This window comes from Rhinolophus hipposideros, assembly GCF_964194185.1.
Source record: "Rhinolophus hipposideros genome assembly, chromosome: 8".
Lineage (NCBI taxonomy): Eukaryota > Metazoa > Chordata > Mammalia > Chiroptera > Rhinolophidae > Rhinolophus > Rhinolophus hipposideros.
In genome coordinates this window covers 22,914,874-22,941,557 of record NC_138054.1, presented here as the reverse complement: position 1 = coordinate 22,941,557, position 26,684 = coordinate 22,914,874, and positions in this window count along the sequence as shown.

Sequence of the window (26,684 nt, the reverse complement as noted above, 5' to 3'; positions counted from 1 at the left end):
TACCAAGAAGTAATATGTCTAGTGTTGATTAGTATGGAACAGACTAGTACAGAGAAATAAAGCTGTGAGTTGTGTCCGGAGCTTGATGACAAAAGGAGAGAATATAGACAGGAACCAGAGCAAACATGTCACTAATATAGGGTTACACCAATTTCATTTCAGAGAGAAGAGAATTGCCATTGAAACAGCAATATAGAAATACGTATATAATATACCACATTGTAATACTTTATGTACATGAATCGATAGATACATATTACATATGTTACATAGCATATTCTACACACTGCTTAAACTAAGTCTATAATATATTGTATTAGTATAAGATAGCGTGTTTTACTGTAACAAACAATCCCTGAGCCCTGCTTTAAACTCACTTTGCAACATGTTCACTTTGGTTCAGTGGGGAGTCAGTTCCATGTTCCCCTCAAATAAGAACTCATGATGATGTAGTTGCTACCAGCAAAAATATTTCTGATTGCCATAGTAGTAGAAAGGGCTGATGAAGAACTGCTCACTGGTTCTCAAATGCTTCCAACTAGATGTTATGTTCTTTCAAATTTCACTGGCTAAAGCAATGGCCATTACTAGGACAATCCTCCTATTTGACCCAGATGACAGACAAACCAGATCATTTTTTTTTACCTCGTAAAATACATATACGGTATGTAATATAGGTATACTATATTCTATATGAACATATTTCATTCTATCATCTGTATCAATAATGTGTTGTTAAATATTGATATCTACTCTAGGTTCATCTTATATCTACTATTAAAATACAGATATTGGTATAAGGCAAATCTCATAAACAACCTTTGTTTTCCACTTTTCTTTTATAAATGGTATCTAAACAGGTGAACGTAGCTTACTTCTATGTGAAAATACAAGTCTTTTTGCCCGCTAAGTAGAAATGAGAATATTGAGGAGATCACTGAAAAAGTAGAATGTTCCTAAAAACTTCATTCATGACAGTAGCCGAGATATGACATATTGTGTGACTACAAAATAGAGTTAGTGATAGTTAGTGTTTAGGAACCTGCAGCTATTGACATTTAAAAGAGCAGAACTGGATAAGAAGGGTAGCCCCAGTGATGAAGTCTAATTAATGTAAATTCAACTTGTTCATTAAAAAAAGTTTTTTTCCCCTCAAAATAGTTCAGCGTGCTATGCAGGAATTAATCAACAGTCAGTCAGAAATAAATGTTTTCTCAATGTGTTTTATGAGGAATGAAACATTTTAGCCTCCTTTTACAAGATGAAATGTTCATTTCATAGAAGATGTCATTCATAGATACAAAAACATTTTTGCTTATAAACCTATATTTTAAAAACTGTGCATATCTTGCTGAATAGTCCCCTTTCCCTCCTTCCAAAGCATACATACACAATCCTCGCCCTAGGAAATCACGAAAGATTTCATTTCAGTAGCAGAACATAAATATCGAAACAATAGCTAACTCAACATGAGCACCTCAAAGACAGTCTTGACAATTTATATTTTTTCAAATACTGTAATGTCTTTTTCTGTGATTGCAAGATATAAACCTTGAGCAATTTTTATTTTCTCTACTCCCAATCATTCCCTTGTTTCCAGAGCTGTTTATAAAACACTAGTGTCATATAGCATGGATAAGAAACAACGGTGTAAAGAGTTCAGTGTTACTAACAGTTGAGCATCTTCTCATTACATTTCCTTCACCAGCTAAATGAAAATTATTATTCTGATTATATGAATCATCAAATCCTGTTCATACACATTATATTTATTTTATTGTGGCAAAAATACACATGACATAACATGTGGCATTTTAAAAAATTAAAAGGGTAAATTCGATGGCATTGAATGTTGTGAATCCATCACCACTATTTAGTTCCAGAATATTTGCATCATCCTAGAAGGACACCATATTCATTAAATCCATATACTCCCCACCACCAGTCTCTGGCAGCCACCAATCTGCTTTCTGTCTCTATCAATTTCCCTATTCTTGATAGTTAATCTGAATGGAATTATATAGAATGTGGTCTCATGCCTGGCTTCTTCAGTTAACATAATATTTTTAAGGTTCATCTATGTTTGAGGTACACCAGAACTTAATTTCTTTTTATGGCTGAATAATATTTCATTGTACGGTTATGCCAGAATTTGTTTATCCAATCCACTGATGAACATTTGGGTTGTTTCCATCATTGGGTATTGTGAATAGTGCTGCTTTTAACATTCATGTATAACTTCTTGTTTGAACACATGTATTTAACTCTTTTGGGTGCATACGTAGGAGTGGAATTGATAGATGATATGGTAACGCTACACTTCACTTTCTGAGGAATCACCAAACTATTTTCAATTATAGCTGCACAGTTTCACATTCCCACAAGCAATACATGAGGATTCTAATTTTTCCATATCCTCACTGACACTAACTTTCTTTAAAAAAAAAAAAAATTCTAGTCATCTCAGCAGATGTGAAGTGGCATCTCATGGAGTTTTGATTTCTGTTTCTCTAATGGCTAATAATGTGAGCATACGAGTACTTTCATGAGCTTTGTGGCCATTTGTGTATTTTCTCTGGAAAAGACGTGTAGGTCCTTTGCCCATTTTTTCTTTGGGTTGTTTGTCTTTTTGTTGTTGAGTTGTCAGTTCTTTCTATAGTCTGGATACTAGACATTTATCAGATGTATGATTGCCAATATTTTCTTCCATCCTTTTTGTTGTTTTTTCACTGCCTTGATAGTGTCCACTGATGCACAAAAGTCTTAATTTTGATGAAGTTCAATTTACCTATTTGTTTCTTTCGTTGCTTGTGCTTTTAATGGTATATCTAAAAAAAACCATTGCCAAACAAAAGGTAATGAAGATTTCTCCCTATGTTTTCCTCTAAGAGTTTTATAGTTTTAGCTTTGTACTTAACTTAGGTCTTAGATCAATTTTAAATTAATTTTTGTATATGGTATGAGATAAGTGTTCAACTGCATTCTTTTCCACATGGATAGTCAATTTTCCCAGTACCATTTGTTGAAGAGACTATTCTTTCCCCATGAATGGTCTCAGAAGTCTTATTAAAATCAGTTGGCCAGAGGTGCATGATCTTATTTCTGGATTCTCAATTCTATTCCATTAATGTGTATGTCTATTTTTATACTAGCATCTTTTTTCTTTGTTTGTCTTATTTTTGTTTATTACCAGGCTTTATTGTAAAATTTAAAATCAGGAAGTGTGAGTTTTTTTAATTTATTTAAAATTATTTAGGCTCTTTAAAGGTCCCTTGTAATTCTATATAAATTTAAGGTATAGCTTTTGCATTTCTGCAGAAAAGGTCATGGGCATTTTGACAGAAATTTCAACAAGTCTTTTGATTGCTTGGAGAGTTGTCATCTTAATAATACTAACTCTTCCAATCCTTGAAGATGGAATTTCTTTTCCATAAACATTAATTTTGATGTTATATCACACATACTCCTTTTCAACATATTTTAATGATAGATAGTATTACTCTTTTCATGAGACAATGCTAGATATTTTGTCACTTCATTTAATTATCATGTGACACCTTATATGATTATATATCTTTTTTAAAAGATATAATACAAATGTGAAACATAATAAAAATTTACCTAACTCATATAAATGAATTTAGAAGATTATCCCTTTAAGAGAAGTGAAATGAAGAGTGAATATTTGTAATTCAACAAGGCGTATAAAGAAAAATGTATCTTGAGAAACTTCCAAAGCCACAGTTTAAGAATATCTAATCACATTTGATTATTATTAATGTGTTGACATTTTGAAAGCAAATAAATAATTCTCCTTTTTCCTCTTTCCCAACATAAAAATATAGTCATGTGGAAATCAAACATATGAAGCGCATAGTATCAGTGTAATTAATAATATAACCTGGATTAGACAGCCTTAATGGGTGTCCTAATAATTCTTCTAAATAGAATTTACCCCCAGAACTTCAGTTGAACAGACTAGATGAGACTTTGCCCTTGCTGTAGGCGGCAGATATAAGAGGGAAGACAGGAGACAAAGGAAAGATTTAGATAATGTTTCTAATGCTGCACCTTCTCTCTTTCTCTCTCTCTCTTTCTTTACTGATTTACCTATTTTGAATTGTATTCTCAAATACAGTAGATCCAGTCACATACAGCCATGTGAACTCATGTAAATTTTCATAGCTACATTATATGCTGTTTGACTTCAGTTACTTACTCCTGCCTTGTACAAGATAACATTGACTTTCAGAGGCTTCATAGAGTATCTTTCTGAGCAACTCCTCCTTATATGCTTTCATAAAGCACCCAAGGCCCTTTAGTTACAGATGCTGTCTATCAGGACCCTTGCTTCTGATGTGCATTCTCACCTTCCACCTTTTGTCTTCAGTGGTAGAATAAGTAGAAGTCGAGGCACAGTGAGGGGCAACTGTTGAGATCCCAGGGAACCCAGTCTGCAACTCCAGAACCACATGGAACCACGGTAGTAGGATCTTTTCAATACGATTACACTTGTCCCCTTGTGTCAACAAGAAAGGCAAAATAAGTTATTTGTTTACATTTCTTTTGATCTACTTATTAAAGTAAATCTGCATTCTATGTTAGTTTTGAGGAACAAACCTCAAAGGAACATCGACTGACCTACACAAGAAGGCCATGCAATAGTGGGAAAGTTTTGTGCTCAGGGGCATGGCTTTTGAAGTCAGACAGATATGCTTTTGAAAACTGACTCCACTAAAAATTGATGGTAGTTAATATCTCTGAGCATTATTTTTCACGTTTATAAAATGGGGATAAAAATACATTTCCTAAAAAGCTTATCTGAAAATTGAATAACATAATATATACATAAAGTGTCCGGGATGGTACGTAGCCCATTATAAGAATTTAACAAAGGTTAACATTATTAGTTATTCATCAATACAGTACCTTTCAGGAACTACATTTTGACCTAATCAAATGGTAAGTAACTGCAATCATGGTGCAAAACCATTGAATAAGAAAATTATTCCCCATTTTCTCTTGTTCCTTCCTCACTGACAATGAAAAATAGCTGGTCACCTTCATCTGTTTAATAACACTTCACATAATAGAAATCACTATTAACTGGCATGTCTACTTACTCTTCCTCAGGCTTAAAAAAAAATCCTATCTCATTTAACCTTTTCAAACTGGGCTTGTTTTGCAACTTCTTTATAATCTTAGTGGCTCACCTTTGAAAGCTCCACATTTTCTCTCTTAATTATGAAGGCCCCAAATGGATACAGTGAGCCTGTTTGGCACTGTCACATTGTGGGAATTACCAGGGTGGGAAATGAAGATAGGGGAGAGCTTAGGAGTCATGGCCAAATAATTGTGTTACCTTTAAAAACGGTAACATGCTGCTAACGCAGATCTCAGATACTACCCGATTGACAGGAAACTCTCTTTTATTTCTATGTAAATATCTGGTCATTTCTCTTCTTACTAGTGTCTTTTTTTTCCTACTATAAATTTCTTTATTCTAGTAAGGCATGTGTAGAAAATTCAGGATAAAAATAATAATTTGCTGTAATGCAAAACAAGGTCTTTTTCACCCAATTATAATACATGCTTAATTGTATCTCTTTTTCATTTCATACTCTTTTTAAGGAGTATCTTTTCAACAGGTTTTCACATAATTTTAAAACTAGAAAATACACTAGCAGTAATGAAAATCAGAATTTTTATAGTACTGGGGAGAAACAGTTTGCATGGTCAAAAAGATTGGAAACTTTGTATCATATGCCCAACTCTTAGAAACTCCCACTGTTTGTTGGTATATATATGAAAGCCTGAAAAGCCAGAAAAGTAAATAAAACTGTTCCAGTCATCTGACCAGCTCTTTCTCAAACCTAATTTATGATGAACCTTTTGGGGATCTATACATACATCGAATAGAAATTGGCTTCCAATGGAATACACTTTGAAAATGTGAATATCACCCAAATTTATTACTATACACAAGAAACTGAGATGAGCCTCAGTGGTTCCTTGCTAGTTCTCATCCTTTTTATTTTCACTCCTCTGAAATCTTACCATTTTTCCTCATGCATGTTTCACCGTTGCTCCACAGATATTTCTTGTTGCATTTTTACTCAAAATGGCTGAACATGTTTTCATCTTCCTCAATAAAGAGGAATATAGCAAAAGTGTAGATTTCTGTTTAGAAATCTTTTCTACCCTATTCCATAAATGTCTCCTCTACACTTGCTAAAGACATGTGGATGCAAATGTTTGGAGGAAATGTGTATTCTTTGGCTGTAGACTGGAAACTGTAGTCTTTGATCTGCCTTCAAATATGTATTTACACCACCTGGTTTACTAGTTTTAAGTCCTGCAACCATGTGAGGAAATGATCAAGCATTAGGACACCATGAAGTCATAAAATATCCCAAAGGTTGATCTCTATTAATTTATAAATGAATGTGTAATGCACATTTCTAATTTTTCAGCTGATGATTTTTGTTACCCAGAAAAAGCTGTGTGGAAGAGAATTATAAAAGTTCTTTACTATCAACCTGGAAACTGAAGGCCATGGAAAGCATCCATTTTAAGAAAGAGGTCACTTTTTATTACTGTGTGTGACCTAAGGCAAGTGTCTTCATTTCCACTCGAACCATGCATTTGAAATTCACGATGAGACCCTCATGTAACAGATGAGAGCAATGTACTATCAAAAACCTGAATAAGAAAGAGCTGGAGAATTGATTTTCTATATAACTGTGACCAATCTGCTTTTCATTAGTTCCACTAACATTAGTACTAAATATATAAAAACAAGAGGCGTGTGTGTATGTGCATGTGTGTGTGTGTGTGTGTGTGTGTGCGTGCATGTGTGTGTTTTGTTTTTGTTTTATCTTAGATCACCCCCACAAAGCTGTAGCCTTGGATGAAAAGGAAAGGGGAAACATTATCCTCATCATTCTCCTATTGGTCCCAGACCCAAATTACTCCTTTTACCAAGTCAGCAAATGCCTTGTACATCTGAAGCACTCTAAACTTGGCTCCTGAAAATAGTGCCTGCTTGTTAAATCACCCACACTGGGTAGGCCCTTAAAGAGCCAGACATGCTTTGAAATTTACTGCCACAAGCATATAGATCTTTCTAAGGCCTGCAATACTCTGAGTCTTTTCCCCAAACAAGACTCCTGATGATTGTCCCTGCAGAGGGCAACCAAGAGCCATGCTGCTGGCCTGACCCATCCTTGCATCTTGGAGGAGTGAGCAAGGGTTCTCTGGCTGGGGACTTTGTAGGGTCTTGACAGCTAGCTAATCCACATCATGTGAATGGCTTTAAGCTGACCCATCTTTTCTTTTTAATTTAACAGTCTGCGCAACTGCTCGGGAAAGACCAATTAGGCTGAGCCATCATTCCTTCAAAGGCCTGATTGTTCTGAGGCTTGGTCAAGTACACATACTACACAAAGATATGCTGTAGAAGCCAGATTCCTATACAAACCTACAGCCAGCCAGTTCCCTCTCTGTGTAGCAACATAGATATAGTCTGATTTGGAACCTCAAAGTTTGGCCCAACCCATCAGATTTCCTTCAGGCCACTGTACATGTTCGTTTCATTAATTAACCTCATTTTGTGAGGTCTAATAGCCATAAGCCAGAACGAGATTGGCCTGGTTGCAAAGAGTTTTATAGCTATGTCGTGGCATATTTTAATTTTCCAGCTACAGTTGTCTCGTATGCTCTCTGCATTGCCATTTATAGCACAGCAAATTTGCTTTGGAGCTGGCAGTGTCCCATTCCTCTTCATTACAGGAACCCAGGATTGTACCATTAAACAGGCTGTGGGGGGCCCACACTCAGTTGCCCCAGTGCAGCATATCTGGCTTCAGTTCCAAGATAATACTGGCCCCTTCCACAGCTCAGAAAAGTAAATTCACTCATTATCTGAGACAGTACAAGGTTTAATGTAAAATTTCTTAGGGATTTGTGGAGGCTCCCCAAGTGTGATCTGTCTTCTGCTGCTTCTAGCTCCCACTTAGTATGGGCTTTAGGAAGACCTACACTCCTGGTCAATTTTCAAATTAGTCTTAGCACACTTCAACTTTACTAGTGGCATCTTGGTATTTTTAGATCCACAGAGAACATATGTAAACTGAAAGATTAGACCATTTTATAATAACACCTGAGACCAATGTTCTCCAAGCATCATCCTGGGACCGGCAACGTCAACTACAACATCACCTGGAATCTTGCTGGCAAAGCAGACTCCCGGGACCCTTTTCCAGACCTGCTCAATCAGACATCTTGGGGGTGGGGCCCAGCATGCTGTGCTTTAACAAGCCTTCCAGGTGGGTCTGATACAAGCGAAGTTTTGAGAACCACAGCCTTAGACATTTTTGAGGCTTTCAAGATTTACAAATTATTTTGACATACAGTTCCACTTCTTTTTATAACAACTTCATTAAGTAGGCAGAGCAGATATTAGTTTCTCCAACTCTGAAGAAGCTGTATTTTAGAAAGGGAATTCTGTTGCTATGTGTTAAAGGAGACCAGATCACAGGGTTTTTAGCTTAACATCCATTCCACTGTACCCCCACCTGAGTAGCAAAGTTGTTAGTGAATGGACAGAGAACCCCTGGCTCCAAAGATGGCATGGGCTGGCTGCCCAGCATGAGCCTCTAATGACCAAGCATCATGAAAATATTTTTTCTTAAGTTATAAAATTGAATTAAGGATAGGGAACAATGTTAAGGAATGAGGAGAACCCCGAACTTCAACAAATACGGTATGGGTAGTGAGAAAAAATCAAAGACACCATGAAAGGCTGGAAAGAAGAGGAGACACTGCTTTAAAGATGGAAAAGGGCTCAGCATGGACCTTTTTTCTTAGCTCTTGTAGTGGAAGAAAAATCATCAAGATTCAGAGCAAGGTCTATGACAAATAAGGTAGCCACAAAAAAATTGTTTTGACCCCAAACACTTTAAAAACAATTCTCTCCCTTATTAATCTTGGTATCTCAATCCCCCAAAATCAGTGTTTCTAAAAGTGACAGCAGACCAATTGTATCAGAATTATCAAAGCGCCTGTTTAAAATTCAGATTTCTGAAAACACATGAAACTTGATCTGGAGGTGGGGTGCGGAATCACTCTTATACTGCATACAGGTGAGCTTTCTAATTTAGGATCATTAGCTAGACCAATAAGAGTTCATAGTTTGCATTTGAGGTGTGTGTGTGTGTGTGTGTGTGTGTGTGTGTGTGTGTGTGTGTGTGCTAAATAAATAGCGTTCTGGAACTAAAAAGGAAAAGAACATACTTCTCAACATCCAAGGAGGGTCAAGGGAAAAAGCTCTTTAAATCCAAAGTAGAAGAAAATATTTTGACTCAGGACGTAACAGAAAAGCCCTTTTTATGTGTTAGGTGATCACAATCTGAATTGCGTAGTAAGAAAAGTGTACCTATAGTTGACCTATGCAGTCATGCCTACTCAGGCATGTCACTAAATTATGTTAAAAATAAATTTATTTGTTGTCTAAGTACAAATATTTATATTGGGTTGTTTTGAATATATTGCTATGAGGCATGATTCCATGGGAGAAATTAAGGGAAATTTATGGAACCAAGGATATAATCTTTGAAAAACTATCTTTCCTTTAGCACCCTAAGCTCCTACTTCTACTATGTAGTAGGAGGCAAAGTGCCTGTGCAGTAACACTACTGAGTAGAATTCTATTTTAGTGAGAGGTCCTGACACTGTTTCATCATGCCATTCTGCATCACTTAAAAATAAGGAAGAAAAAAGTCATGAAAAAACAAATGCAATATAAATGAAGCCATCTCAAGTCAATTCAATCTGCTCCAAACAATTCTCTCTCTCTTTTTTCTTTATTCCTAAACCAAAGTTTCCCAACATACACTCTCAGAGACTGTGATTTAATTTGTTTAGGATGTGGCCTGGGATTTGGAATTTTCAAAAGATCCCCAGATGATTCTCATGTTCAGATAAATTTGGGAACCATGACCTTAAACTAATCACATAAAGCAAAAGAAAAGTGGAATTTGAGTATTTATAGTACTAAAATGCAATAATGTTCTCTATCTACAGCCATTCAGTGATTCCCCTTTGTGCATACTATTTTTTTTAGGTCCTACGGGACAAATCCCAAGTCTTTAGCAGGAAAAGGCAGGCCTTCCATTATCTAACCACTGCTTATCTATTCACTTTAATTTCTATCTTCCTGAGTAACAATTCACAATCAAGGAATGTGAAACTTTCAAATATCTGCTGAATAAGTGAGTAAATAAAAACGAGGAACTATTTTCAGATGGACCTCTAGAACATGGACTAGAGTAAAAATTGAAACTACTTGTGGATTTGAGGAGAGGGCAATATTTCATTTATTTGTTACTTACTGGGTGGTTTGCTATCATTGTCAACCACTTATTCTCAAATATTCCAAGGACTTTACTACTTTGTTTTAAGCTTTACATCATGTCAGAGCTAGTAAATAGGTGTGCCATGATGACTCTCCTTACAACTATATTCTATTCTGAATTGGTCTTACTCTTCTATTCCCACCTTCTTGTTTCTGAGGCCATACTTGTAGCCATGCTTGTAGACCTGCTGCCGTGAAAAGATCTCTCTTCAGTGGAACATAGCACATCTCATCATTGTAGACAATGACAATGCAAGTTAAATGAGAGAGTGGTGAAAATCAAATTTTCTTTCTCTTGGCAGTCGTTATACACACATGTTCATAGATCAAGACTTCAAACCTACAAAGACATAGGAACCTCCATCTAAGTAAAGGTCATGCATGTCTGTCATGTCCTTTCCTGGTTTGGTTGTTTTTCCTGGGAAGTCACATCTTTGTCATACCCAGCCATGTCCTGTCAAGACTCTCCATAAATCTCAGAATAGCCACTCATATGTATCCAAAATAGCCTAAAAATATAATTCCCCACAATTTGAGTGGCAACTCCAACCAAAAAGCTGGTCAGTGTCTCACCCCCATTCTCCCTGACATCTCACTTGTTTGTTTCACAGCTTTCCACTTTGTCTTAATAAAGGTCTAGTTCTATTTTTTTTTTTCATATAAAATTTCATTGATGGTCAACTGAGCTGAATTATTCCAAACTCCCTTAGAAAAGCATTGTTGCCCCCCAAAATGACCTGAGTCTTTTGAATTCTACAATAGAGATTTACTGGTGACTCCTTAATAAACTTACTTTAAGGGCAAAATAAACAGACTTGAGAAAAAGCATCAGAAATTGCTGCCCCCGTGGAGAGCTGGCCACCAGCCCTTTTGTCTATCCAGCTATATAATTGCCATTGCCAAACAGAAGGTAACACATTTATATCAAACCCATAGGCTTTCTCTCAACTGACTTAATTGTGTGAATCTATTCAAATGTACAGCAAAAGTGGATTTGAAATTATATGAACCATCCAACAACTAAACATCATACTGCATAGGAAAATATAGACAAAGGTAAAAGGCAGAAATTGTATAATAAGGGCATGTTGGACTTATGCCATGTCATTTGACATTATCCAAGAGATCTCAGAAACTAATGCATTTGCTCCTGGTGACAATTGTGGATAATATATTTGTCCTTAATGAAGACATAAAAAACTGATCTGGATCTGGTATGTTTCAGCAATTGAAGTGGTTTATTATCATAGTTCATGGAAAATATTTTCAGCTTTGTAGTAAAAGGAATTAATACTAAAACTGAATAGGCATCTGTTTAGGCACAAGACAAAAAAGGCATACTGAGACAGCACTCATGTTGAAAAGTATCTGCACAAGCAAAAATGATTCAAACAAACAAACAAACAAACAAAAATTGAATATCTATTATGTACCCCCACCTTCTGTAAAATGCTAAAGCATAAACTCCGTAAATTGTTTACCTTTTCCTATTGACTTTCCTCTTCATTCTTGAGAACTGGAAGGGCTTTGGTTAATATTAAAGGTATATTTCGTCTTTTAAAAAAACAATAGATGTCAATTTATTTTTTTCCAGTGAACTTTCTTCTTCCTTGTTGATTTTGGGTTTTGTTTTGATTTTGGTTGCAGGACTGAGTAAGGAGAGAGGACGAGAGAGTAGGGATGTAGGAAACTTACCCAATAATAAAGTCAGTAACATCATCTGCCAACTTGAACACTCCCTACTAAGGTACCACATAAAATTGTTTCTAAAGTTAAGAAAATTACTAGCTTTCCTCTCAAGTTAACATTTTCCTCTAGTCTCTTTTTTTAAAACAGGTTAATTGTGTCAGTGAGACTAAGTATCAATATGAGAACATTTTTGTAAAAGGAAAACCTTAGATAAAGGAAAATTGCTGAAACTTAAGTGAAGAATGTAAATATTTGATTCCTTGGGAGCTGGAATAAGACTCAATTTAAAGCTGGATCTGAACGGCCTTTGAAAATAAGTAATGAAGCAAACAAGTCATTGATTATCTCTTGCAATACAATTTGAGGAAGCCAGGTTCTGGTTTTTCATTTGAACAGAATGAAGGAATAATTTTTTTTTGTTTCAAAATGGAAACAACTTTACAGGTTTTTTTTTGTTTTGTTTTGTTTTGTTTTGTTTACTATTATGATGGTAATGGTGATTTTTTTAAATAGAAATTCAAACAAAAGTCACACAGAAGACTATCCAAGATGTTACATTGTTAATGGATAAGGAAACATCAAAAAGCCATAAAAATAGCCATTATGCTCCATAAATCTAGAAAATCATCAATTTCCAAATGATGTGGGGGTAAAGGAAAATTAGGGCACCTCAGTGTGTCGGAAGAAAAGAGGGACTAGAAAATTAAATGAATTCTATTCATAAGTATATATGAACTTCACCGTCCATTAAAAATATCTATCACGTATGGCTGTTAACAGAATTAATTGATAAAGAATATGTAAAGTTCTTACAAACTGAGAGGCACTAAGGAAACATTAGTTCTTTTTTCTCACCTTCTTTTCCACTACCAAGAAACAGACATTATACCCAAGATTCTTGAGTAACTTTTCCAGCTGAACTTCCAAATCTTGTATTTTAAAAAAGGTTAGGGCAACAAGCGTACGGAAAAATGCTCAACATAATTATTCATCAGAAAAATACAAATGAAGATGAGGTCTCACTAACAACCAGCAGAATAACTAAAATGAAGAACACAAAGTGTGAAGGAGAATGGAAACTCATTGGAATTGTTCGTGGGACTGTTAATTGGTACAATGACGTTGAAAAATATTTAGCAGCACCCAATAGTCTTCATATGCTGTGATCTGCTGCTGATCTCCACTGCTGAGTAAAAGAAATCAGGTATAAAAACATAAATTCCATATATTTCAGTTATATAAAATTCAAAAAAAGAGGTAAAACAGAATAATGGCTCACCTAGGGGTACATAATGAATGCAGGGTGGGGTGGTGTCCTTCTAGAAATATTCTACATCTTAATACGTGTAGTGGTGAATGAAGTGCATACAATTTGTAAAAATTCATTCATATCTCCACCTAATATCTGTGCATGCTAATAGATAGATAGATAGATAGATAGATAGATAGATAGATAGATAGATAGATGTATCTATATATATGCTATAACTCAATTAACACAATGAAGCAGTTTATTTTTCAGTGTTTCTAACATATGTTTATTTCGATCAGAATTCTCCATATTATTATTGTATTTGATCCATTTTTTAAATGTTTGTTCTGTATTTATCAACTTTTTCTTTCCTAAAAGTTCAGTACATAAGTATTATTTTCAAGGGACATTTAGTACCATACTTGCAAAGTGTACTTGTAAGTGGTAATTTTCCGCATACGCCAGACAAACAACAGTGAGTATCCTCATAGCGCTGAGAGCCACGGTTGCTGAAATTTAAATTAAACCAGTGAGTTATTTCTGCTAAGGCTTCACCGGGACCACCAATAACAAAGTCAGACAGATCACAGGAAGTACTCAGTGGAACCGGAGTTGACATTAAGAGTTTTCCATTTTCTATTTAATGAATCTGACAGTATTTTTCTCCTCCTTCAATCTCACTTTTCACTTTTAAATGATTCTTTTTTTTTTTTTTAAGACTTGACGTTTTTAAAACAGTGTTAGGTTTATCACCAAATTGAGAGAAGGTAGAGATTTGCCATATACCACCCTGCCTCTCACATACACAGCCTTCCCCAATCCCCACCAGTGGGACATGCGTTACAATTCATGAACCTACATTGACACATCACCACCCAAAGTCCATAGTTTATATTACAGTTCACTCTTGTTGTTATTCGTTCTATGGGTTTGGACAAATTTGTGATAACACAGATCCATTATTATAATATTATACATTTTCACTGCCCTAAAATCCCTCTAAGATACTCCTATTCATCTCTCTCTCCCCACCCCACCCTACCCATGACCTTTGGCTACCACTGATCTGTTACGTCGCCATCATGTGGCCTTTTCTAGAATGTCACAGAGATTGAATCATACGGTATTTTGTCTTTTCAGATTGGCTTCTTTCACTTAGAAACTTACACTTAACTTTCCTCTATGTCTTTTCATAGCTTGGTAGCTCATTTCCTGTTAGTGCTGAATAATATTCGATTGTCTGGATGGACCACAGTTTATGTATCCACGCACCTTGGTTCCCTCCAATTTGGGGGAATTATGAATAAAAGCTGGTATAAGCATCTGTGTACTAGTTTTGGTGTAGACATAAGTTTTCAACTCCTTTGGTTCAGTTTTGTAAGAAACAGCCAAATTGTTTTCCAAAGTGACTGCACCATTCTGCATTCCCACCAGCATGTTTGCTCCCCTCTGATTGAGCTCTGGTTGCTCCGCTAAATGATTCTTAATCGGAGGAAATTTATGTGTATTTTACATCTTCTTAAAGAACCTGGATCTCTTTTAAAAAAGTACATTTTGTCCCTTTTTGCTTTGCTTTTCTAATCAGTAAAGCATGAACTTCACTAGTATTGATCACAATTTGAGGACCATGTTTATTTTCACCCTGCAATCATTTCATGTCCCCCCTCCCAGCCCCCAGGGAATCAATTCAATATGAAGATTATTAGAGAGAGGGCAATCTCACTTTTGTCAAAAAAAACAACATTTAAGAAAAAGGAAAAAGGAAATAAGACAAATAATTCAGAAATAAAGCATTAAGGGAGACCATCTCTTTTCCTGACTTTTATAGTTCTAATGCTTTGGACTTGAACATTAACTCAGCAGGGGCATTCTCTGCAGATGGCACATGCTGTCATTCTCCACAACAAATACTAGACATCCAGGAGGAAGGAACGATTGCAGCCTAACTTAAAAAAGAGAGAGAGAGAGACTCATACAGCACAAACAAAGCCAATCGATACTACTTGGAATTAAAAAGAGCTGTTAGTTTTATTTTTGAAGTACAGTCTCTGGATCCTGGTACATTCTGACCACGGCCAATCAACACAGCGGCTTGCTAAGGGAATAGTGTTTTTCCTGTCCAGACTCCCATTCCACTCTGAATCTCCAATTAATTCAAGGTCAAATGTCAGGACTCTATTTTCTCAAACACCCAGAATCATAAACAGCTTTAGCCTCGGATGGTTAGAAGACTCCTGAAAGTTTTGAAGAATGAGAACACATGGTCATTTAGGTTTCAAAGGTAGCTTGGATCCTTGCTCACCTTATTTTTTGTTATGTTTTGTGTGGTGTTTTTTTTATTTTTCTTTAACTAGTCTGTATCTGCCGAACACATTAGCCCACTGAGCTCTTCAGATTGAACTGTGACCTGAGACCTCACTCCACTTTAAAACAGACCACTCTCGTGTGAGGAAAGTCCAGATCTGCCTCTAGCTTGCAAACGACATACGCTAGCCTCCTTCTCACTCTTTGCCTACTACTGTTCATGTGCAAGTTACAAAAGCCAGAGCAATCTCCAGCCTCCATCAAGGGCAGAGCTCCAATTTAGGAGTAATGGCTAGAGTAGGTGTTATTTGTACCCCATGTCAAGCAGTGATTGTTCACATCTGGCTGCAAGCTGAATAGGGCTTTAGATTATTCAGAGCAGTTCAGAAAAAAACTGGTGGTAAAGGGAGTGGGGGATGAGGATGGTGGTTGTGACTTATCTTGTGGTTTTCAGGCAAGTAATGAAGTCACCTTATTAATAATAAAAAAAACAATCAAATACATTCCCTTTAATACAAAGTGGTCACGTGGACGTATACCCATACATTCCAAGGCCCTAAATTCAAAAGAATTAGCCTGTTAAAGTATCAAAGTAGAATAGCATTCTTGCCTGTAAGCTTTTCTGAGAATGGTATTGATTATGATTCAACAAAGAGACTGCCACTCACGCACGTGCACATACGGGCACAAACGTTAATTTCAGCTATGATTTCGCCCTCCATCTAATTTTTTAGGGAAGCAATCGTATGTAAAAATCTTATTTCTCCACTCTTTTTTCACCTTTTCCTCTTCTTTGGCTATTTTGTGTAATGTAAACAAAGAGTGCATGTTTAGGACTCCAATTCTTATTTATACAGGAGAATTAGAATGAAGCTGCAAATAAAAGCTATGTGAATACTGATGGAGAGATTCTGAGACATCCTGGCTACTTCTTTTTCTTGAAAGAAATCTCCTGGGGTGAAAAGCACACACAACATCAGCTGCTATTCAAATATTTCATCTCATGCACTGCTGCAGAGCTGCATAAAAATGTATGCTGAGTACCTACCATCCATGTGACAGAGATATAGAAATTTGGATTACAATTATTAATAGAAAGAACCTAAAAAAATATTCACTCATGGGAGGTAAGACACAAACATGAAAAATTAAAATAACATATAAAATATAATTTAAAACTAAGGAAACAGTTTGTTCTCCAATAAACATAAACATCTGTTTAGGGTTTTTGTTTTCCCTGTAATGTTCCCTGCTACCTCTTCCAATATTAATTTGCAAAACTGAGTCAGTCCTAGAGCAAAATATACAAAAAAAAAAAAAAGTGTGAATTGCCCTGTCATTCCTTTAATATCATACAATGAGATAATGCAAATTAATCAGATAAGGAGGTGATTAAACATGTCTTTATAAAAAAAAAGCTATACAACTGAACATCAAAGAAACAATGCAGAAAAGATTATTTTTGAGCTGTCATCTTGGCAGCTGCACTTTAATTCATTCTCAGGTAGGACCTTGCACAATACATAAGAAAACACATGAACAAAAGACGTAAATGGTGGTGTTCTGATGTACAAGATTGCTTTGGATATTTGTCGTCTCCTGCAAAGCAGTAGCCCTCAGCTAAAACACAAAAGATTCAGTTAGCATAGTATGCCCTTTATTTCCTTTTAGTCTATTTTATTTTATTTTATTTCATTTTATTTATGAGAAATCAGCACTAAGAATAAGGATTTTACAGGAACACACACACATCCCTGAACTAGAGATTATTTCCATATTCAGCATCTGACATTTTTAGATGCTATTCACAGCAGTATGGTAAAATTAATCTGTTCTCTGATATTGGAGAAAAAAACACTATTTCAATCAAAACAATTAATCTTTAAGATGACAACTGAAATAGTCCTTCATTCCCCAGGGCATATTTTTCTTTTAACTTTAGTGCATCTTTTGGACATCAGCATCAGTCATTATATGGTGATCTCCCTTTCTTGCCACCTTTCTTGTTTTGCAGAAGCCAAATGAGTGTTTTGCTCTAAAACTTTCTGTTTAGATTTGTGAGTCCGTGTGATACGCCTACAAAATGTACTTCGTATTCCACTATATTGGAGTGCCACAATAGATCATGACTTCTGGTGCTCACACCTTTGTATAGTGCCTTCTCCTTAAATCTGGGCTGAGCCTGAAATTTGCTTTAACCAACAGAATACTGTGGAAGTGATGCTGTCCCAATTTCAGGCCTGGCAGCTTCTGCTTTGCATTTCTGAGAGGACCGGGGTGCATGTGAGAAGTATGGCTACTCTGCTAGAGAGATTGAGCGGTGAGGCCATGTGGAGAGGACACACAGAGAAGCAGAAAGGGTAAGACTACAGGAAGAGAAGTGATAAACCCAACTGTCAGAGAAAATGGAAGTCCTAGACATATGACCCTGGCTGAGCCATTTTGAGCCACAAACATACCCGAGGCATGTGACTGAACAATCCATTTGGATACTGCAACCCCAACATACCGTTTCCCTGTTCCACCATGAGAAATAATAAAAGTGATTGTTTCAAACTAATAAGTTTTAGAGTAGTTTGTTCATAGCAGTTTATAACCAAATATTTCTATTGCCTTGACTATGTTTGTGTTTTTAAAAATTAAATAAAATTTATGTTTCACAACTAATTATGCACAGGGCTCTTTCCAATTACGATACTCTGTCTTTCTATAGCATTCCCAGTTTCTGCTTGGTCTCTTTGATTGAGAGACAATTTAGAGTAAAATGAGGGGAAAGAACTCTTTAATGGCTTCACATCTTTAAAAGAAAATGAGTTCATGTGATTATCTGGAGAAGCTTGCTATTTTCTTTCTAAGTAAAGATAGTTTTTCATGTTTCTTCTTTTATTTTTACTTTTAGGCAAAGGAGAATAATTTCCTGATTGTGAAAATCCCTAAATGAGATTAGGAGAAAGAAAAAAAAAAAAAAAAAAGACCTGAGCTCAATAAAATGCATCCCAATTTAGAAAACAGAAATTCCCTAAATGTCTTTGATTCCTGAGTTTAGAGTGAGCACCTAGATGATATTTTATTTATTCATTTCATCTATTCATTCATTATGCATTAAACAAACTTGCAAACAAGTCCACAATGTGTTAGAAATACTATTTTTTTATCAGTTTCCTTTTTTAAAATGTCTTAATAAGTAATAAATATAGGGTGATAAAGTTCAAGAGTAATCTACTTCTCCTAGATCTTTTGAAATCAGTTAGTTTTTTAAAAAAATCATCAGAATTAAGACATTATTTTCTATTTTTTGTTTTTATTTTAGTATTTTATATAGAACTATTCAGAAAGAATAAGCATAAAAAATCTGATGGATAGATGGATACATAAGAATAAATGATGGTGAATTAACCAGAGCATAGGAAGGTTCAATGCAATACATATATTTCATATTCAACATTTATTCAGGTTTCTCTTTAAAAGATAAAGTAGAACCATATTTGGAAGGCAAGAAGAATGTTAATTAAGTTCTGGAATTTTCAGAAGGTCAAGAATTTCTTGTGCTCCTGTGAACAACTTACAACTGCTCAAAAATAAAATCCTGATGTGGTGTTGAATTTAGTCCTCTCAAATAAAATAATAATGACTCAATCTCTTGATTTTAAAAGAGAACTGGAATTTGAGTAGACTTAAAAATAAAGTAAGAAGAGCCAAAATTATTCCTAGTTGTCTGGGAAGGGAGATGGTTGGAGAGATGCCAGAAGTACTCCTTCCCTTATAGGTACTGCAGCGTCACTGCTGAGCATGATTCATGCACCCTTTGAATGCAGGAAACTTGAGTGCAGGAGAGTACCATATTTTGCCATGTATAATTCCCACCCATGTTTTTGGCCCAAATTTTCAGGTGAAAAAAAAAAATCTTTTGCTTTATTTTTTTTAATTCAAAATTTTGTTTACATTTAAGTACTTGCTTTTTGTATTATAAAGGAATTTTAGCATTTATTTTTTTTAACATATTATGGTACAAGAAATTTTATGTAACAAATAATTACAAAACACAAGAACAAATACAAGGTACAAGAAATTTTGTGTCCCAGTAACAAATTTATGATACTTATGCATCATAGAAGGCCAAGAACTCTTTGTCATTGTAAGTTCATCACAAATTCAACAAAACCAATGATCGTATTCCAGGGTGTTGTTTTGCATACAGATATTGTTATTGATTTCTGGAGTTACACTTTTAACTCATAAGCATAAATCAAAGAATTAAAAACATTTATATACATATGCAATTAGTACTAACCATGTACATCCTTCTTTTTTCCCCTCACAAATTTTGGCAAAAAAGTGCACATTATACATGGCAAAATATGGTAAGTAGAGACAACTCAGACTAAGGAGCTTGTCAGCCCTATCTCTACCTGACAGATTCTAGCACTTCTTGTTAGGGTCCATTTTACTAGTTTCTGTGAAACTTAGACATCGAAGTCAGTACATAGAAGCAGGAAAAAATTAATTAATGACTGTAAATGTGTCCTATCCACATTCAAAATAAATTTACTCTCTCCAAAAATCCACAAAACTTCATCTCATTAGCATATAGTCTTGGGCTTGAAGTCCAGATTCTCATCACCTGTATCAGACCCAGGTGTAGATGAGGTTCACCAGGCATAGGTCTTCTTGATTTTAAGATATGTGAACAAACGAGATGAATTATCTCTCCCTCATAGGCCCAACACAGAATTGTAAACCAGGGACAGGACAATCATAATTGATACCCCCACTCAAAACTAGGGAATATGGGAGGCACATAGAAATTATTGGTCCAAATAAATTCTGAAATCTAGTAGGGTAAACATAAATAGTTCCTTGAAAGGGCTCAGTTATTCTGTCTGGAAGAATTTCTCTATGGGTATTGACTACACCCTCTAATCTGTCCTATTTGCATATGAGTAGCTTTCTTAACTATTTTCCTACAATAGAAAGCTGAGCGTACAAAGCTCTCTGTTAATTTTGAACTGTTTTTCCTTTTCAATCCATATTGGCAGTGCTTCTGTTAGTACAATTATCTTAAAAGCTTTGTAGGTTTTCAATGTATCTTATTGGAGTCCATCCCATTACTAGATAAAATAGATAAAAGACACAACAAGACAACTCTTCAAAAAAAACTGCTCTGCAATTTTGGCTGTGGGATAATATCCTAGGATTATTAAAAGTCCTCTTTTTTTAGCTGAGGAGTTATATAGGGTACATCCTTAAGATTCTCAGAAACCTCATTGTCCAACAAACAGGGTCTAAGAAACATGCCCTAAAGTACTAAGGACCTAACAAAGGGTTTTAAGACATGACCTTAACCCAGATGCCACATTTTCCTTGCAGCAACCTGATTTGACCTTTACCCTCAGGCCATTTATTATTTTGAGGATTATTTAACAGTTGGAAAAGCTGAGAATGAAAAACAGCTTTATATTTGAATGAAACAAATCCAGGCTTCCTTATACTTATTTTTAAGTTTGCTTGAAAACTAAAATTTCCTTCTTAATGGATATGATTCCTCCTATCTTTATCAGAGTTGAGTAAAAAAGCAAGTTTTCACTTTGAACATTCTACCTGGAAATCTCTATAGCCAGATCCACGAGTTTCTTAAGTATCCTTTTGATCATTGACCTCACTACATAGATGGAAGTCTCCTTTTTCTGCCAATCCCATTTTCTCCAACCACCAACAGAAATTCCCTCCCTATTTTCCCAGCCTACAGTAAAAGTCTCCACTTGAAGCCATTCAGAGTTCTGCCTGTCACTTAATTCCAAAACCAATTAATGCCACATGATCTCGCTTTTTGTTATAGCAACATTCCACTTACAGGTACCAATTTTTGTTTTCATTTTCTATTGCTGCCTGTAAAACAACCCCAGAAGTTAACAACAGTTTATTATTTCTCACAATTGTCAGTTGATTTAATAGTTTTTCTGTTTTCCCTCATGTTGACTGACGGCTAACAGGTTTAAAATGCCCTCACTTGTAAGACAAGTTGATGATGGCTGGCTGTTGGCTGCCCAGCAGAGGCCGTCTGCCGGAGGCCTTAGGTCTCTTCACTGACTGGGTTCCTTAGTTTCTTCCATGTTACCACTCCACGTGCTTACCTTGAACTTGCTCACACATGACGGTGTCAGGATAGTTAGACTTCTTGTATAGTGCCTGGTTTCCAAGAACACAAAGTAAACGTTGCAAGACCATCTTAAGGCTTAGGTCCAGAACTGACTCAACATCATTCTTCTCTCATTCTATTGTTTAAAACAAGTCACAAGTCCAGCCCACATTCATGCAAAGGAAATTCATACCAGGAAGTATAATTCACAGGGGGCCAAAAAATTGAGTCTATCACAATGAAATTCAGGTACCTTGTTACAAGAGAGCTATAGGACAGTGGTCCTTAAAGAGTGGTCCCTGGAGCAGTATCATCAGCATAACTGAGAAACTTTTTCCAAACATAAATTCTAGGGCTGCTCCCCTGACCTACTGAATCAGAAATTTTGGGAATAGGCTCACAAATCTTTGTTCATCAAGCCCTCCAGGTGATACTGACACAGATAAAAGTTTGAGAATTTAAGGGTGGAATTTTATATATATATATATATATATATAATATATAATATATATATCAATATATCACAAGGGCAAATTATATAATTATACATATATATATATATATATATATATATATATCACACACACGTTGTCAAAAAATGTATACACATTTTAAGAAAGGAAAAAACTGTGTTAATTATAATACTCAACATACACTAATAACAAAAGATGAATACAAGTCACATTTGACTTCTGCAATTACAAGAGGTGGTCAAAGTGGTTACCATCAGCGTCCAGGCACTTCTGATTACAGAAAAGTACTGCTCGAGCATAGATAACATCTCTTCAAATGTGTATACATTTCTTGGCACCCCCAGTATATGTATGTACATATGTGTATATGTTTGTGTATTTATGTATGTATGTATACCCTCGTGTGTGTGTGTGTGTGTGTGTGTGTGTGTGTATCTGTATTTTTGTTTTATGTGGAAAATGTTAAAGCATAACCAACTGGTTAACTCTGAATGTGAATTAGTTAACTCAAATTTTTAATATAATATCAGTTATAAAAAGGTCAGTTTTGCTGACAGTATTCTGTGACTGTTAGTATAAACCATCCTCTGTAATTTGAAAATGGCTAAGAATTTATTACAATTATCCTTGTCTCTACCCACAAACACACATGTATTTCCTTTGTCTGTGTCTTTTTGCTCTTTTATTGTGGTTGATTTTTTTTTAATAATACTTTATGTTTGAATGATAAATACTGTCATAAACAGTTATTTATTCCCAGGGATACAAGGAAGGAGGCAGACAGGGTAAAGAAGGAAACTAGTATACATAATAAATATTGTCAAAGCCATGAACAATTTTTCTGCTAAATTATTTTTGAAAACAATCTGGAATTGTACACTTAAGATAAAGATACTGAGTCAGTAGGGAATTTGAATCTTGTCCAAGGACATTTGGTAGAGAAAAGATTATACTTATGTATTGATCATTCTCTATACAGTCCACTGAGATGAAGCACGTGCTATAACTCCAGGCTGCTCCATAATTTTCCAGAGTATTCAGGTGTTTGCAAAATGAGCCTCTCAAAATATCACAACTGGAAATGGCCTATTGAACTCCATTAATTGATTAATTTCTGCATGCCATTAGAGCAGCACATGTTGGATTGCCAATAAAAATGAATCATGGGAAGTGGGTGGTTGAGGATGAGAAGGCAAAAATAGAAAGGATTCACGTATCTTACTGGAATCATAGGAAACTTGTAGTGCTGATCTCTGAGCAAAAGTTCTAAGATCAAATGATATTTGGAGCCTTAGATACTTAATTAGAATATTAATGACAACAGTGGTGATAATAAAAGCCTTGACTATATTTTATTTCAGCAAATGCTTATAGAGTATATTATGTGTTCCAAGCACTGTTTTACATACCAGAATTCCAATGTCAATCTTGTGCTGTGGGTAATATCATTATCCAGATTTTACAAATAGGGAAACAAAGTCAAATAGCAAAGTTAGGATCTGAACTCTGACAGACTTGCTGCAGAGTTTGTACTCCTCTCCACAGTGCAAAATGGACTCTTTACATTCAATTTATATTCTCACTTTGAAAATATTTGGTTATGTACCAATGTGGTAAAATTTTGAAGAAGTTATAGTTTCACCCTTTGAAATTGAAGTAAGGGCTAACACCGTAGATCAGATAATAACCTTCTCTAAACACAACTGCTTACTTTTAAAAGGTCTTGAACACACTCCATCTTATTTGATTCACAAAGTCCTCAGAATGGATTTATTCTAATTTTACCATATTAAAAAAAAAATCAAGGTGTAGAAAGGTTAAATAATTTCGACAGTTCATACAATTGTTAGGCCACAGCCAGAACCCTTTACTGGTATCCTAAAGTCAAGTCCGTATGTTTCCTGGAAACCCCAGAAATTCTCAAAAGTCAAGTAACAATTCACAAAGAAAGAGAAGCAATGGGATTATAACCAAATCCTCAGCCTTACTTATACGTCTGAACAGCCAAATTCCCATGGCATATAGCTATTATAATAAAATGCAGCATGAATTTTTATTTTACTTTATTTTTAAATAAATTTCCAAGTTACACTTCTAATACAACTGTTGCTCTTGCATTTTGCTTTCTTTCTTTGAGTAGGAGAGACACATGGAGTTAGAGCTGGACAGGTCCTGTTTTGTGGAGACACACAGGCAAGCATGCAATTTTAACTTTCCCAAGCATGTCTCAGGAGACAAGTGGTTGATAGTCATACCTATGGAGAATGGCATAGTTTTTCTTTCTTCAGAATGTGTGGATATGCACCTACCTAATGATAGGTAACACTTGATGGCTTTGCCTCCTGGGTTGTCCATACTTCTAATAAATCCCTAAGTTGCACGGCCCCATTCCCATTCTGCCTCTCTTCAACATACTTTCTAAACAGCCATTTTTGTAAGAAAACTTAGAGCAAAGAGACAGAAGGAAGAGAAGAGTGCACACAAATAAAAGACTGAATGTTCAGAGAAAGCATACTGCAAAAGGAAAAACTAAAAATCAGGAAACAAAGCAGGAAATAGATAAGTAAAACTTGGTGGATGGGGCTGGAAGAAAGGACAGAGCTTGAGAAGATTCATACTACGTAGCAGCAAAGAAGAAGACAGACCGAAGTCCCTATTCTCACTGGACTCAATCCACGGTTTATTGCTAAGACCCACCATGGTCAGCTTCACCCTTAGCTGGAGGTAAGTGGAGACTTACTACCATTTTGTTGTGTGAATCCATGTCTGTAATTTCTGTGACCTAGGCATTCAGGGCAAAAATTGCTTCCATTTTTTTTCCCATTTCATGCATCATTTCAGAGCTGTGTGATCACTATTTAGAAACTGTGGGTGCCAATTTTAACAAGTAGAAAAACAAGAATCGTAAAGCCTGTATTGCCTTCATCTGCTACTCTCATTTCCAAACTAGGGACTGGAAGGTAACAAGAACAACTAAAGTTACAACAGTGGATCCTGTGTTTGCATAAGTGTCCTGTTTTAACTAAGAGGCAACTGCATAATCCCTTCAGAGAATCAGATTGCGGGTTGGCAGGCCTCCGGAGCCAGAACACCTGCGTGGTGGAGACGAACGATGCTCTGTGAAGGGTGCCAGCCATGGCCTTTCCACATCACATGCTGAGCATCTGACTAAGAGTGTCAGTTGTTTCTGAGGGACAGTTGCTTACAGAAAATCACTACAGCTCTGTTGAGACCGTTTCTCTCTGCTTTTCTCTCTGAATCTGACTACCCTCTTTCATACTTTACCCTAGCTTGTGTGGCTTTTGGGCAAAGCCTCAGACAATTTATAAATGTTAAATCAGAAGGCATAATCTATTAGTCCCTGAAACATTAGGAGGGCTGTATGAATAATAGATATTGGATGGCACTTCGTGGAAGTCATTTTGCTGAGAGTCAAATATTCCTAAACAGGTTAAGCATAGGGTGTTTCCTGTGGTTTCAAAACATTGCCTTATTTGGTGGGGGTCTTTTCTATCCTTCTTCTCTTAGCTCTTAGCGCACGCCTGGCAGAATTAACAAATAAACTAACTAACTGACAAAGAATTGAATCTAATTTATGCAAATATGACTAGATCTGGACTTTCATTTTGCTTCAAAATTCACCTCATTGGATAACTTTCAGAATGTATACTATTCTTAAGTACTTTCTTCCTTCTTTCCTTCTTCCTACTTTCCTTCCTTCCTTCTTTTCTTCCTTCTTTCCTTTCTTCCTTCTTTCCTTTCTCTTTAATGTAGTATAAGAAGACAAATTCTTAGGTAATGGACTTGATTCTGCTTATGAGAATAGAGTACTTATTTCTCGAAGGCACATTGGGCCATTGTGTCCTAACTGACACATATCTTTAAAAAAATGTGTATTTCCTTAAAAAATAAGGAAATCTTGCTATTTCAGACAACACGGATGAAATTGGATGCATTATGCTTAGTGAAATAAGCCAGAAAAACAAATAGTACTTCCTGGTATAACTGATATGTGGAATCGAAAAAAAAGTTGAACTCATAGAAACAGTGTAGAATGGTGGTTTCCAGGGGCTGGGGAGTGAGAGAAATATGGAAAGGATGTAAAGGGTACATACTTTCAGTTATTAGAATAGGTCTGAGGATCTAATGTAAAACATGGTGACCATAGCTGATAATACTGTATTGTATAATTGAAATTTACTGAGAGAGGAAAATTTAAATGTGTTCACTGAAAAAAAGATAAATACATCAGTGATTAATGTGTTATTAACTTGATTGTGAGAATCCTTTCATAATATGTGTATATATATGTATATATATACACATATCAAATCATCACATTGTATACTTTAAATATCTTACAATTTTATTTGTCAATTATATCTCAATAATGCTGAAAAATTTTTAAATAAAATA